Genomic DNA, 17,124 nt, shown 5'->3' with positions numbered 1-17,124 from the left:
AACTATTCTAGGTATTCATTCAGCATCCTTTATCATGATTGTTTTCACGTTAACACTGATGTGTTTTTATTCTAAGTTTCAGCTAATAGTACAGTTACTACAAAAAGCTTACATACACTGGAAATTAAAGTTTTTGTTTACTGCACGCATTAATTAATTAATAAGCTTTAACTTCAAGAACTTGAGATAAGTTTCTAGTGTTTGGCAGAATAAGTTGGCTACTATATAGCTATGTCAAGTTCGGTGTATTTGGAAGCTTATGTATTCCAAGCAGAATGAGTCATTGTGTTTTATTTTGTTAAGGTTTGGTTGCTGGAATTGTTATGCTAACGGTATGAGTCACGTGATGAGATGATTCCACGTACTGTTGACGTGTAGAAATGACCCTGTCTTAGAAATATGCAACGTTACAAAAAACAAAAACAAAAAAGAGGAGTGAAATAAAATTTGTTCCGTCCATTGTGTTTTTATATGGCCTTAAGTTTGGCTATCTATAGAAACAAGCAATATAAATGAACGCGAATTTTCCCAATAGTTTTGTGAATTGTCTTTGCTAGACTGAATATTTGAATCATTCTAACAAAACGTTTTTCCTGTTATTTTAGGATTCATAACCAAATTTAATACATTTTTTTCAGAACTGTAAAATAAATATATTACTTTACTACAGGTCCAAACGAATAAGAATAAAATCTAACCTAGATGCTGGATAATGAAGAATAATATTCTACACAAGTCCATCAAGTTTTGTCAAAATCCGATCCTTTTTGACTGAGTTATAGAGCAAAAATAGTGCGAAAGATCAGTCCCCATGTTAATATGTAGGGATTTTTTTTATTTCGTGTCCTTGCTATGATACCTTAACCCTCAAAACTAAACGCTTAAGTTGAGTCATAGTTCAAATGTATACCAAGTTTCGTCTAAATCCATTCACCCATTTTGTTGACAAACACACATGCACACACAGAGAGAGGTGAAAACAGCCTCCTTCCACGTTTGGTGGCGGAGGTAAAAAGTTACACATTTTTATTCAAGCAGTTTTTTTTTCAACGTTGTTTCATTACTGTAGTTAAACGAAAAATGTCTTTTGAAGCAGCACATTGAATGGCAATAGAAATCTAGAGCATTTATTGAGAGTCTTGAGCATATTAAACTGAAAATCATAAATACTTAAAAATCCTATGTGCAGAGTGTACTATAGTGAACCCTCCCCAATGAAAGAAAACGAAACTACAAACGTTTCACCATTGTTAAACTGTATTTGCACGATTGCTCAAACAGATGTTCAAAGTGCCCACTACAGTTATCAGCGAATATTAAAGTCCATATACAAAGGTCTCATGATTACACAAAACTGTAATGAAAAACAATAGTATATTAGCACCCTCAATATCTTAACTGAGGGAGGGAAATTTTGTATGACTCACCCTATATATATTCAATTTGTCACTTGTATCACGTAAGTACTATACATAACCTATATCAGGTACAGATACTTGGTAAGTACTATACACAACCTGTATCAGGTACAGATACTTTGCAAGTATTATATTCAGCTACGACGGAGTTCGTATCCTGTGAGTTAAACTATATCTAAGTATTTAGTTGTATTTTATGTTTCTTTTCTTTTTCTTTTTAGTCGCGACGTAGCAGCTCATAGAACGGCTGAGTTTTTTTGTTTTTTTTTCAAGTGCAAACTTTTAGCTCATAGCTTCGTCATCTCTTGACCGATTTGAGATATAATTGATATATTTGACTACGCCCAAGATTTCATAGATTAATGTACTCTAATCCTGCCTAAAAGAATTTCAAGTGCCGCGGCTATTGAGGATTCCCTCTTGTTTAATAATAAATCCTTCAACAGCTGTTCTTAGAATTGTTGACCGCTGTACAAACTGTGTACTACGCAACGCAGGAATGTGAGAAGCAATTCTGAATTACAAACCTAATGGGCTGTAAAGGCGTTAATTGTAGCAATAAAGGAGATGACTGTTTGGAAAACACGCCGTTTGATTTTTAGGGTGTTAGCACAGAGAATTACAGTTAAGGAATCTTACGAGTTTTAAATTTTATTCCAATATTTGCTTTTAATAAATATACAGACACTTAGTTTATATGTTAATTTACAATATCATTTACTTTTTTAGAACCTTGGAATAAACTGCACTTCATTTGAAGCTGTAATTTGGGTTATGTGACCATAATCAAATTTATTTGTTTATGATTGGCTGGTTTTGCTTTTATATTACTTTTACTTTGGGCACTTTTTTATCAAACTATATTAAAGAAGTTACAATACCCTTATTTTTTGTTGGAAAGCTTAGATACATTTTTCTTACTGACATAATTTCCACTATTTTCTGTGTGTATTTATTTGAAAATTTATATTCTGTTTTATGTCACAAATCTGAAATAATTAACTCAGTTTTTTTTTCGTTATAACTCTCTCCTTTCTTAAACAAAACGGTTAAATTCCAACCTCAAAGATATCGTAAAAAACAACTGGGTCAAAGTGTCAGTAATTGTTATTTTGAGGTCTGATATGCGCTGAAAGTTATTAGCACACCGAAGAATACTTTTTAAAATGAATTCAACACTAGTTATCAGTGAGACGTGAAATGCGAGTTTTTTAACGTGACAACTATGCCAGATCTTTTGATCGTCATGTGCTTGGAATTCGCAATATTTTCCTGTCTATTTAGGACAGTGTGGTTTTGACATAAGTTCTCTGTCCCTGAATGTTATATTATCTGTCAGATGTTTTACTGTCTTGAGCTTACTAACCCATCTATTTTCACTATGTCAGAAACTATTAGTGGAACACTTAAAAAAAAAAGAACACTTTAAATTGATGTATCTTGTTGATCGAAAATGAGATTATTTCCCAAGAGTCGAAAAATTTATGACAGCTATTACCACTATAGGAGATTACATTGAAAATACTTGTGATATTTTTCGAGATTTCGAGTGTTTAGTTTCAACTGTAAATCCGTTAACTCTATTATTTCCAAGAATTCCAATTCGACAAGCCTAATATGTTGTTCTTCAAAAGCATAAGAAAATTACTTCCTAAAAAATCCATAAAACTAGTGATTTCACCAAAACTGTATCTTGAAATACACGCAGTGATCTTAGAAAAGTCAATTGTATAATGTTTAAAAAAGTGGTTCGTAGTTGTAGCAATATTGAGAGATTAGTTCGTAATAAAGAATTCGGAAAAACTAGTAAAGGCGAGTTCTTTTGTTATATCACAGCTTCATTTAGGATCTGTATGATTAAAACATGTTTGAAAAGGATGGCAGCTTCGTTTTGTTTATTCAAATTTAGCTGCCATAAACACAATGTTAAAAATCAGAGCGTATAAGGGTTGAAGCTTCTAAACTCCTAGATTTAAACATTTGTTATTAATAGCATAAACCTTTAGAAATATATCGCTTGTAGCGTTAGAAAATTCATCAGCACAACATTATGAAAGATTCCGTGTTATGATAACTTCCGCGTATTTATTCCTGGTTGGAAGTCTGTGGATTTAAAGTATCGTAGATTGTCAAATAGCGCCTGTTCGAAAGCTTTCATGCTGTGCATAATACTAATTCTTCACTAAAAAATACATTTGTTTTACATACGTACGCTCTACCATTCTTGCTGTAAAATAACTGACTTTCTATTGAACAGAATTTACCATTTGTTTTTTTTTGCGAATGGTTTCATACAGAAATATTCAATGCTGCGGGATAAGCACATACATATTCATACGCCCTTTACATATTAGAATTATTATAACACATTTAAAAAAGTATTCATATCTAAATGGTCTATACTATAAGTATAGGTTTAGTTTCAATTTTCGTAGCTGTCGAGAAAAAATCCAGGCAGTTTGTTGCATATCTTATATTAACGAATTGAATTGGTGAAATTGTTACATTTCGCACTGTGTGTACTCTTAGATTCATACTTTCAGAAAAATTCCTTAAAATGTTGACACTGCTTTAAGAAAAATCTCATGTTGTCTACCGTCACCTCTGATATTTATATATAGTTTATAAATCTCTCTGACGGAAAGATTTGATACTTTAGTGAAACAAGTTATGTACTGACAAAAGTAGAAAGTGTAAAAAAATGCCACAGGAATAATTCAAAGATTAATCCTAAGGGCAATCACTTGCAGTATATTGACACATCTTCATACAAGAAACGTGCCTTTGTCATCCTTGAGAAACTTAATTAAAAATCTTTTTCTTGGAATGTTTTGAAGCAAGAAGGTTTTGACATTTTGTTTTACCGTTAGTCTCGTTAGCCGTATAAGTTATCTTCTGCTATTTTCAACTAACAACGCGAGTAACTTTATATGAATTCCTTCATTAAATGTATTTTGTTTGCAGAGAACTTTTCTTTTTATAGACAGTTTCTTTTGTTCCTCTGGTTTGCTCAATCTCGCGAAGACTCTGCTGTAAGGATTATAGATAAAACACACTTGATAGAACGTTTAAGCTTTTTCATTTGAGCAGCCAGTTTTATAGGACTATTGTTTAGTTGAAAACAGACAATACTAGAAAACATAATTACTACTGTCTACTTTGTTTTCTTTTATTGTATTTTTTCTTCCTATGATCTTGGCGTTTAGAAGCTTCTTTTTTTTTATTAGATGGTTCACGTAAAGTTTGTTTTTGACACGCTATTTTCATTCGAGATAAGCTGTGAAACAAAGGCCAGGTGGCCGTTTCATGTTGAGTTACGAGGACCAAGAGAAAATGGGGGAGAATTACGATTATCCCAGTTGGAGGGCATTCAGCGTCCTTGAAGCGATAGATTAAATTCTCCTGTGTCACTGTCAATGCCTTGTAACCTTAATTTCAGTGTTGCCCACAACCATCGAGACATGTCGTTCGGCGCCAACTTGGTTTAGCACAACATTTTTTTCACAGGTTTATGAACTCTCCTGTCATTGAAAAGGCATCCATCACTGGATGTGTGGACATTAAAGCGTGCATAGTGTAATTATGTGTTCACATATAACATTTTATACAACTCAACATTCTGTGGTTTAATAGGAACATTATTACAAATGGTTTCAGTTTCGAGAAGACAAAAATTTCCATCCAGTAAAAGTATAAAGTAACATTAAGCCTTACTTTTGTAGATTTCACTCCATTCAAGAGACTGACGATTTTTTACTTGTTCAACCATTGACCTCGAGTACCAATATTTCTATCTCAGGTGAAGTTTTGAGCAACACACCGTCTTATACACGCTTTTGTTCATAATTGATTACTTTTGTCTAATGAATGTTCTTCTGTATTTGCTTTTGGAGTATAACAATATATTGGTATCAGCCAAAAATTTCTAAAATTTTTCATGACAGACCAAAGAAATTAGAAAAAAAAACGACCTTTGAGGTTTAACATTCTGATTTTATTGCTTTAAAATCGCCGAAAATCAAAGCATTTAAGTCCACATGGAAAAACAATCTCTTGAAACCATCATATATTTTAACATTGCGTTCTTGGGCTAAGATTCTGCAAATGTTGAGCTTTTTATACATAAGGAAGCAATGAGCAAATGTATTATGAAATTTGATGTTTATGAGCAGAGAGAGTAGCACTTAATAAGCATTTAGTTAGATTTTAATGAAATATCATTTAACATATCATACATTTCTTGATACTTTTCGCATAGAGAAAAATAACTTGTAGTTATTTCAGTACAAGAAGGAATAAAAATCTTTTAATCCCCACTTCTAAGAAATACAAGTATGTATTTTCCAGCGTATAAGTATATATATCTATTATAATAATTTTTACTCCTTTGGCTGCTGCTATCACTCATAGTTTTGAAAACTATTTACAGCTGGGTAACACAAGCAGTTCTAACAGTTTTTACAGTTTTTAGTTTAAGCACTTAAAACAAAATATTAGTATTCTGTTCAAGGGAGTCGTTTTTGTTTTACAACCTTCTAAGATTTCGGTAAATGTAATATACAGCAAATTGTTTGAAACGATGATTTCCGTTTAACTCAAGAGAGTAAAAAGATTCGTATAGGTTATAATATCTTATACTTTTTACTATAGGCAGAATTGAGTGCTTTTCAATTTTACAGTACTGATTTTTTATTCAGAATTTATTGAATACTACATAACGTATATACATTTGTGATCAGTGAAAATATCATTTAGATTGACATATCTATCCATTTCTCTTTTCTCATGCAGCATTCTTTTTACATGGAGCTCCTTTGGGCTTTTGTTATTAGCCATTGATTGATTTGTACCTTATTAGCTTTGTTATCAAGCACAAAGCTACACAAAGAACTATCTGTGCTCTGCCCACACATCGCTGTGCTATTGGGGGGCTATTAGCATTGACAACCGATGTGGCTCAGCGGATATTCTGAGGGTTCATACTGCTAAAATCCGGGTTTCGATACTCGTAGAGAGCACAGAAAAGATAGCCCATTGTGTAGCTTTGGACTCAACGACCAACAAACAAACCATTTTGGATCGTTCTCTGACGCCTCGTTTTTTTTGTTTTTTTGCTTCAGAATTTTGAGTAACGATCTACAAAGAGCATCTGAACACACAATTCAGGCACACTAACCACTGGAACCCAGTTTTTCGCTAAGATTGTTATATCCTATATCCTATCTCTTGCGTTCTTAGCAGAAAATCGAAGGGCGAATCTACATGTTTATTTCAGTATTTCCGTTTTTTGCTTGGGTTTTTCTTAAATTACAAACAGAGCCGGACGATCCTGATTCGCGTTGCATTGTCACAAAAATGCGCTCCGGATTTTGGGGCAGTGGGTGCGCTATAAAAATGACAGTCAAAGATCACTTACTATTCGGTCAGACAATAATAACCCAAGAAAATAAATGTGGGTATTGTGGACTAGCTATCTTCTTTCTAGTCTATCATTTCGAATGGCTACGCGTAAATGTTTTTTTGTGTTGTTTAGCGCAAAACTTCTAAATGAACAAATAAGTATGAACATTAATATCACACTAAAACAAGAATGTAAAATGTTTTGAATAGAGTTGTTTAAACATTTGTTTAACAACAAGTAAAAGCTTGGAATGGTCTATTCTTTCATTGGGGGTGAAAACAGTCGGTTATGCTATATTTATTCTATTGCAGAAAAAATAAAGAAATTAAGATTATTATATAGAAGAGATTAATACACTTTCTGGTTTGGTTTGAATTGCGCACAAAACTACTTGAGGGCTATCTGCGAAAACTTTCTTGATAAGGTAAGATAACTACATAATTAACTGTGAGATAAACTTGATGTAATGTGTGTTTTTTAAGAACTAAAAATAAGACTATATTGCTTCTTATCAGTTCTTGTGAATGATAGTAAAATTAATTGAAATAATTATAAGAAGTAATAAAAATAAATAGATAAGTAAAAGTGTAAAAATTGAAGATAAATATTGTTGTGTTATTAACTCCTACCTAAAAATCTGATTTGTAAATGACATAAAGTAAAACCGATAATAATTGTAATTCAATCGCTTAACCTGATTCACACACTAACAGGTGTTCACTAAAATTGATGATATATATGTATATGAAGCATTTTGTAAGCCTTACAGTATACTAACCTTTTCCATAACCATACTCAACAATAGGTTATTGATCCATTAAACCACCGATCTAAGAAAGATTTTTATCGATTACAGGATTAACATACAAAATGAAATATAACTTAAAATATAACAACTTTTGTATAAATGTAAGCAGATTTTGAATAACCTAGATCCTGAGATGGTGATGTGTTTCTAAATATCCACTTTATAACCATCATCATGCAGTTACGAGATGTGTAGAAAATATTTTGAGAAGCTGTTTACGTGCTGTGTATACAAAATGTTAAGAACAGTATCAAATAATCTAACTTCAGATCAATGTTTATAGAGTTGCCGATTGAAGAAACAATGCTTATTCTGGTCCAAAGTCTTATGATAATTAATTAAAAATTCATTATTATATTATTTTACCAGTGAATTATAGATGCACTGCTTAAAACAATCTAAAGAAGCATATATAAACCGTGATTGCTAAATACGTCTGTTTGATATCTTGCTAAAATGAAGGTTATGGCACCTTATTGAGCGTATGTAGAATAAATTTAAAAAGTTTGTAAAACATCTGATGCTAAAACATTATAAAATAGCAGTGGCTTATATTTACTTATTTATTCAATCTAGAGAAAGAATGTTTGCGAAAAACAACTTATAAACCTAAACACTTTAAAAACTAGAGAAATCTATCGCTAATTTTGGATTTATGTTTAAGGAATTGTATCTATAAATAGAAGTCAATGAGTTTAGTCTCTTTAAACTGTTTAATCAACACAAAAATAAAGCAAAAACTTTAACTATTAAAATCTAGAAAGTTCCAGAGCCTTCTTTGCTTCCTTCAGTTTTGATCCCCTGTGGCCCAGTCGTAAGTATGAGGCTTATAACGCAAACAAATTGGGGTTCGATACTCATGATATACATGAATAACCTGCAGCAACTATGAGAGAACAGGCGTTTGATTTACAAATGAGTATACCAAATTATATTTTAATGATGTGGCTGGTGCTTTTAATAACCCATTTCTTCTCGAATATGTAGAAGATTCTCTGTCTGCTTATTGCATTTCAACTGCTTTATATGATTATGAGTAAAGCACCATAACCGGAAAGATTCTATACCATATGCGATTTAACTAAACTCAACTATTGGAACTTATTTCACGTTAACGCCATTAACTTTATCATATCTAATGATTCAAATAAGATAAGTTTGTTAGCGTGCAGTAAAATATTGGAACTGTACTGCCTGCATAATTTGTTATGCTTTCAATGTAAATTTGAAATTAAAAAATAGAATGGAGCCTTTTTTCAGTGCGCTTATCGCTTCATGTAATGCTGTTGTGCGTTTGTATTATATGGACAATGATCTTAAAAGCCTTGAACATTTGGATAGACGTGTTCAATTTTTGTGATCATAGACTGAAACGACTTCCTACTAAGTACTATTCCAGTCACTGAAATTCTTTGAAATCTCATGCAATTTTTCTACACTGCCAGATCTATACAAATTCACGCAACCAGTTTTACAATGAATGCAGAATGTTTGTTTTAGCACAAAGCTGTACATTAGACTATCTACGCTCTGGCGACCGCGGCGAATCAAACCCCTGATTTTAGCATTCTATGTCCGTTAACTTACCGCTAACCCACCTGAGGACATAACAATATATTTCTTGCGACTGCTAATCACATCAACTCTCTATCTCTTACTTATTAGTTCGTTCAGAAAGCTATTAAGTTATGAACTTTTATATTTCTCAGAATGATCTGCTCTTTCACTTTGGAGATTCTATTTCAATGGCATGAGAAAGCGGCGAATTCATGATAAGACGGTACTTTTTCATCTTCCTCTTTGTTATCTCTTCAGGATTTTTTCCCCAAATTTTAAAAGCAGATTAAGAATCATGGGTAAAAAACCACGATTAAAACATTTTAGCAGAAAGTTGAGAGTGAAAAAATTGAGTGTTTTTTTATGAAATTCATGGCTATATAGTACATTAAAAAAACTCTTGACCTTTATGTGGACTTGGACGCCTGTGTTCCATTTATCGTAAAATTTACAAACATCTAAAATTATCAAGTTTTGGGTTGTTTGAAATTAAGCACTAAGCTACACAATGGGCTATCCGTGATCTGCCCACCACGGGTATCGAAACCCGGATTCTACTAGCGTTATAAGTCTGCAGACATATCGCTGTGCCACTGGGGAGCATCAGTTTTGGTTTTACTTGTTCGTCTTATATGGTGACCTGGCATGACTTGTTGGTTATGGCACTGGATTTACAATTTGCGGGTAACTGGTTCGAATCCCATTATCAAATATGCTCGCTCTTTCAGCTGTCGAGACGTTATTATGTGAAGGTTAATCCCATTATTCGACTAGAGTTAGTCCAAAAAGTTGATGGTGTTAGCTAGTTGCCTTCTTTCTAGTCTATCACTTCTAGATTAGGATGGTCATGCGCAGAAAACCCTTTGTGTAGATTTGCGTGAAAATTCTGAAACAAATAAATAAATAAAATTGACTTAAGAAAATCGATCTGGTTTACAAGTTTTTTAAAACTAGGTAAATTTTTAAATTTCAGTTTTTACATAATCTTTATGTTATCTTGTCATTGGACAGAAACTGTCGAAGGTTTTATTGTTTTTTGGACTATCTACATATGTTTGTAAATTTTGAAGTCATTATATTTTCCCTATACTTTGGCGATATTCATTGTTATTAAGAAAATAATAAACAAACAAAACACTTTTCAGTTCTGTTCAGTTTAGTTGATAATCGATACTTGGATAAATATTACTTTGAATCCAACACTGACTGATCACTTTAGATTCTCACGTAATATTGGTTTGGGTCGCCTTTTATTACGATAGTGACCTGAGAACGGCGTGGCAGAAATTCCATAAGATGCTGGAACAAGCTAGATTATAACCCATGCGGCTGGGATAATAATCTGTAGATAGTTCACAGATGACTGCAAAGGAATGTGGAGGCACACGAGACGTTCACTTTCATCCCAGAGACTCTTGATCGAAAAAAAAAGATGGCAGAAGTCATTTATGGAATCTGTAAATTATTTATGGACAGCAACGAGGTTAAGAATCCAGCATTGTAAGATGAAAATGATTGGTAGCATCATTCATGCCCACTTTGGATGTTATTCGACTTTCTGATAGGATCAAAGTACCTAAATACGACCATGAGAAAAATTCCCCATATCATTACATCATCTCATGATACGGTTTGAAATAGTCGTATTCTGACCATTATTGAAGTTGCACCTTATACACCTCTCTATTCATTTGTCGGATGTCGGATCTAGTTTATTTTAGTGGCAGACATGGGAGTTGTTTTCCTATGATTCCTACTTCTGATAAACTCTGGCAGATTATGTTGACCAGCTAGTCAAAGAAATTGTATTTCATAAGAATGCTTTTGCTAATGGACACCAACTACTATTCCCCTTTTATGCACTAGGTGTAGAGATCCTTACTTCAACCAGTTGTCTTCTACACTTACTACGATTTGACCACATTTTTGGATTTATAGGGCACAAGTAATAGCTGGTACATTGCATTATCACATGCAAATTAATGATGTGTTCTACAACGTATGTGTATTTGGTGGTCTTGACGAGCTTGTATGTCACTGTAGATTTAGCATGTGAATTTAGGCCTGATTTAAAAATTCTTTACTGATGCAATTGTGGAATTACTGCCAGAAAAATTGCTGTATCAAGAGAATTTAATTGTTGACGATTAGTAGATGTGGACTAATTGTATTCTCAGAGGTAAAAGTGTTTTGGTTTACATCAATATGATCTTTTAATTTTAGTTTGGAGTCTTTTCCTTACCAAGTTATATAATCACGGAAAATGAAACAGTAAAATAATCATATAATTTAATATAAGTTGATACAGGCGTGGTTTTGTGTAAAACTGCCACCTTAAGATTTACGCGTGAATAATAAGAATATAAGTTATCTTTTAAGCGATTCGCTTCTTTAATATTGTGTGGGCCGTCATTGTATTTCATATGGGTTATAAGCACTTGCGAAGAATTTGGAAAAACACGATAACTTGACTACGAGATTTCAAGTTGTTAGGTAATTTATCAAATTATATTCTTCGAGGTACCAGTTAAAACACTGAAAAACTTGTTTAAAAAGAACATCATGGTTACTAGAACTTTAATTTTGAGCCAAACCTACCAGTGTAGATGCTTTTAAATAAGTGATAAAGATACCTAAGTCTTCCTTTTTAACATTGAAAACTTACTCGTGTTGACATACATAGCCCTTTTTTTTTTTACGAAGAAACTTAATAGCGACATGACATAGTTTTATCGTTTTCATCATTTGAACTCTTTTGGCTGCTATTTCCACCTGTTTACTATCCGATCTTTAACTAATGCATGAAACATTCAAACTATTTTGTGTTGACACGACATTTTGCATCACTACGTGTTACAGCGCCCTCCCTTGTTAAATAGTGGAGTCAGCCTTCATGGCATTGGTGAGAAGTTTGAGTAGAAAAATAAAAATAAATCGATGAGGTTGAGTGCGCGTTAATTTGAGAAATGCTTGACTGATTTTGCGGATTGTATACTCGCGGATCTTTGACAGAATGTGGAACCCACGAGGTAAGTTAAGTGTTTCATAATATCAATGTGTTCACTTTGATCTAATTTTTGTTGTAATAACTGGCGATATTGGTTGATTAATTAACTATCGCGCATTACGTCCGAAGTTTCTGAGAATTACTTTTGCTTTAAATGTTTAGTGTTGAGAAACTCTCAGTTGCTGATAATGACACTCATTAGTTAAAACTAATAAAATGAGTCAGCAGATAAGTACTTTGTTTGGAGTTTATGTTCTTAGTGTTCATTTATTGACAAGTACTACGATAATAAAGTAAATCGGTCACGCTTTCAATAGGCCTATAAGAATGTGTTAAGTCAATAGTATAAGGCTTATACTGTTGTTGTTCAGGTTGGTAAATTTCGTACCCTATAAATCTGATTTGTAAATGATTTAAGTAAATTTATAATAATTATAATTCACTTGCTTGATATGATTCACACCATAACAGTCATTGTTCATGAAAAATTATATATATATATACAACACTACTATGTCTGTTAAAAACAACTCACAATTTAAAAAAAATACAACGATTATTTTATAAACACGTGCCAATTTTTTTTAAAACTACTATCTCATCGCATCCCGGCTTATCTGGTGAGCCGTGGTATTAAGCGAAAGGCCTAGTCGGTACTGGAAGTAGCGGGTGTAATGTGATTAACATATTATAAGCTATTCTCCTTGGCTTTCATTCATGAGTTCTTCGAAATCCATAAATTTTTCACCAGCGTTTTTGCCTTTTATTTAAGCAACAGGCCACATGAACATAAGTAATCTATGCACTAATATTTTTGCTCCTAATTTTGCATTACCTTATGCAATGGTTTTGTTTTTGTTTAGTAAGTGAATAGTAGATGGAAAAATTCAACTATCGTGTAGTTGTATAAGAGACGTGCTATGCTCAAAAGGTCTTTTGCAAACGACTTCAGAAACATTTGGACTTATCAAAAATGACTGCGAGTGCATCGGAATAGAGAACGAGGAGAGAATATCATTATAAACTCTCTTTGAACTATTTCTTCAAGTCAAACACTCACCAACAGACAACGACGAGCAAATTCATGGTGCTCCACTGTATTCACAGATAATGAATTACGTTATGAAGTTGCAATTCTCTTGAAGTATTTTACCTTGGCATTTTTAAAATTATTCTTTGCAGATAATCCAAGTATGCATTTTACGAAATACCATATTTTTATTGCTTATATTTAAGCGTATAAATACGAATACGTATAAACTGTGAATAAAAAAGTAGCACATAAAATTACTTGGGAAATATCAAATATAATAGTATAATTTGTAGCAATTAGCGCATATGTATGTATTATATCGACAATCTTTTTTAATACCACTTATTTGGCAAAGTAGTGGTAATTTCATACATTCACTACTTCCTTAGATCTAAGATGTTATCAGAACAATAGAAGTATTATTAATGCAACCTACTCGGTCGAGATGTCTGAAAAATGTCAATAAAAAGGCAGTCAGTAATGTATGTAGTGCGTCAGGTCAACTATATACAGTACACTTACTGTCGCCACGTGTTGTAGACTCCACAAACGACGTTATCTGCCTGATTGTGCAAGTCTATAAGGTTTCTGCTAAGTTAGATATTTGTGGAATGTGGCCTGTGATAAACTAGGGCTTCGCTAGGGAATGGCTGAATCATCAATAATTGTATAGTGGCGCCAAGTAGCGGGACTGATAAAAACGTCGGTTCGGGAATCAAGTTATGCAATTATTATATATGTATGAACTAGTAGAGTCAAAACATTCATTAATATTTGTTGTTTGTGGACTTTAGTCAACGACATATTTAACACAATTTTTTGGAATGCTGTTTGTCTTTGGTTATTAGATTACAGTTTCATGAACTATGATAACATGAACGAACCATAAACCTAAATCATTAATATATTCGTATGAAAGTCTGAGTACTTTACTCTTTTATCTTCAGGCAATTTTGACCTTTAGATAACAATTTGATAAGCTCTAATCTGCTAGTGCATATGAATATAAGACAATCATTGATCAGAGTGAGAACCTGCCATAGTTATAACTTTTGTTAAACAAGATAACGTTCATGACGATGTAGTATTTTACCTTTGGGATAACGCTTGAGTTTTCATTGCTAGTAAACGTGTGAACTTTCTCCATGTCTATTTGATATCTACACTGTACGAAAATGTACATAAATGGGTTTTCTAACACTCCAAAGCTAGACAATAGCTGCACAGTTATTTGCATTTATTTCAACAAAAGCGTTTTTTTTTCACGATGAACACATTAGTGTTATTATTTCTATCTAGGTTACTTTGTTTGACGTATATAATGTTTATATGAAGAGAAACGTTCGCATACATAGATACATATGTTATTCAGGGACGATGCATATAATTTGTTTGTTTTTTGTTAGAAAATGTATTTTTTTCATTAGTTTCAGCTGACATATACCGCTGCGCTTCCCCTTATCTTAGTTTGAAAGATATGACAAGGGAAAACTTGCTTACTACGTCGTTAACCCGAACCAAACTTAATGATCATGTTTTTCACAGCACTTCCCAACATTCAGTCTAACTGTCGTTTCCTATAAATCCATTATTGGTGATGAGAGCTAGGATTTTACTCATCCCACCACTTCTGTTTAACACTTATCTGTTTCTTTTTGTTTAGCCACATATAATTAAACACACGTTTTAAGCACTTTGTAAATGAGTTGGAGACAATTTTATTTTTTGCACCCAAAAATAAATGCATAAATAAAAAGCCAAATTTGATTTGATTTTCAATTACTAGCGTTAATGGTGTAGCAATTTTAGTAGTTCAAAAGTGCCTTTCTAGGAGTAGCTAGAGGGTTAACTCTGCAGCTCAGTTGATACCACACACAAACCCGAGGAAATAAAAAACAAAAATTATTACCACAGTAAGACTTTCCTACAAGGCCCGGCATGACCAGGTGGATAGGGCGCTCGACTCGCAATCGACGAGTCGCGGGTTCGAATGTCCGTCACACCAAACATGCTCGCTCTTTCAGCCGTGGGGGCGTTATAATGTGCCGGTCAATCCAACCATTCGTTGGTAAAAAGAGTAGCCCAAGAGTTGGCGGTGGGTGACGATGACTAACTGCCTTCTCTCTAGTCTTACATTGCAAAATTAGGAACGGCTAGCACTCGTGTAGCCTTGCGTGAAATTCATAACAAACAAACCAACTTTCCTACAATATATGTAGCCATCTGTGCATGTATCCATTTTAACATAACAGTACAATTCTAAGAATATACGAATTAAAGCAAAGTAATGTGGTTACCGAATCTCACGTGTTTACACACTCACAAAAATAGAGCAAAACAAATTGATCTTGCATTTTTAAAATTCAACTTTTTACAATGTTCAGTCACATTTTCTTTAAAAAAACAAAACTTAATTTTACTAAATGACGCTGAAACCAAGTATAAATTCAGTTTAGATCATAAAGTGAAGAACAATTGCCTCCCAGTGGCACAGGGGTACGTCTGCGGACTTATACCGCTAGAAACCGGGTTTGGATACCCGTGGTGGGCAGAGCTCAGATGGCTCATTGTGTAGCTTTGTGCTTAACTACAAACAAGTGAACACTTAAATCTTACGTGATTCAGGCCTTATTTCTTGTCTTTACTTCCGATTGGAAGGACACAAATACAACTTATATTTTGGGTTAAAATATCATCATCTAGCCTTTGTAGTTCAGTTTAAATATAATTTTGTTCAGGGCTGAGATGCAAAGCTATCAAACAAGACCACTGAAATAAATATATACAATGTATGTTGCTTTAAGATGTTTTTTTTTTTTTGCTCACCAAAGTGAACTTATTCTTATATAGGTTTGAAGATTAAGAAACACTGATTCTACTAAATCATTCTTGTGAATTATTCAGCCGACAAGCTGTTTAAAAAATTACAAATAATGTGAAGCTCAATCTATCATTCGATTTATCACTTGTCACTGACTTATCAATGCTCCATTTATTTTAAATCCTATATCAATATAAATTCACTATGATGAGTAGAAGACATCTCAAACAACACATACACAATATACGTTACACCGCTATAAGAAGCCTTGTCTTATTCTTTCGATTTGGCTCCCCAGTGGCACAGCGGTATGTCTGCGGACTTACAATGCTATAAACCGGGTTTCGATACCCGTGGTGGGCAGACCACAGTCAGCCTACTGTAACAAACAATCTTTCGATTTGCACTTGTCTAGAGTTAGTGAGAGTAGAATTCCCCGAAAGCTGGTATAACTCAGTGACAAGTGGTGAATCTAAGTGTAGATTCGGTTTACATTTATATTTAACATTAATATGTAGTTTAGGTTGTGGAGGTACTCGATAAAAGTTTTGTGACTCCGGTATGAAATTATTCACAATGATTAATCAAATAAAATATTCCAAGAAAAGAAAATTTAAGTAGAATCGTCGTTATAATAATGTTTTACTTTAGTCGTGTATCATTATACAATATTCTTATACAAGCATATTGTATTCTGTAGATTCTGCATCTTTGAATGAATCACAAAATCTGAAAACTTTCTTTTGAATTGAAGGTGACGACATCAGTTGGATATTTCAAAAGAATAAGACGTAGCCTTTCGATATGATGCACTTTGTATTACTACAGACAGATGTCGCTGTGTTGAAAGCTAATTCGTACTTGAAAGATTGATGCGACTGCATAGAAAAGATATAAGAAATTGCCTGATGTTTCCCATAACAATAATATTGTATACTCTAGCACGTTGTTTGTAATATTGAGTAGAAGGAAACTATCATACATTTACAAGGAGATAATTGTTTTATTTAATACAAGTTTATATGAGCGCAATCTGAAGCTTTACAGTTTTCAAAAGGCCCGGCACGACCAGGTGGTTA

General features: G+C 33.2%; 1 protein-coding gene across 5 annotated transcripts in view; it reads left to right on the top strand.

The window, feature by feature from the left end:
* LOC106458385 overlaps positions 1-17,124 on the top strand; it is a 185,849-nt gene that overhangs the window by 89,739 nt on the left and 78,986 nt on the right. The window contains exon 1 of one of the 5 annotated variants that reach the window (XM_022384574.1): positions 12,094-12,213. The exons of the other annotated variants lie outside the window; for them this stretch is intronic. The gene's annotated coding sequence lies outside the window, so the exon portion shown is untranslated. Of the gene's footprint in view, positions 1-12,093; positions 12,214-17,124 lie in introns of those variants that run through there. 5 annotated transcript variants of the gene reach the window in all.

Source organism: Limulus polyphemus, unplaced genomic scaffold (assembly GCF_000517525.1).
Source record: "Limulus polyphemus unplaced genomic scaffold, Limulus_polyphemus-2.1.2 Scaffold454, whole genome shotgun sequence".
Taxonomy (NCBI): Eukaryota; Metazoa; Arthropoda; class Merostomata; order Xiphosura; family Limulidae; genus Limulus; species Limulus polyphemus.
This window is presented reverse-complemented; position numbering and strand designations above follow the sequence as displayed.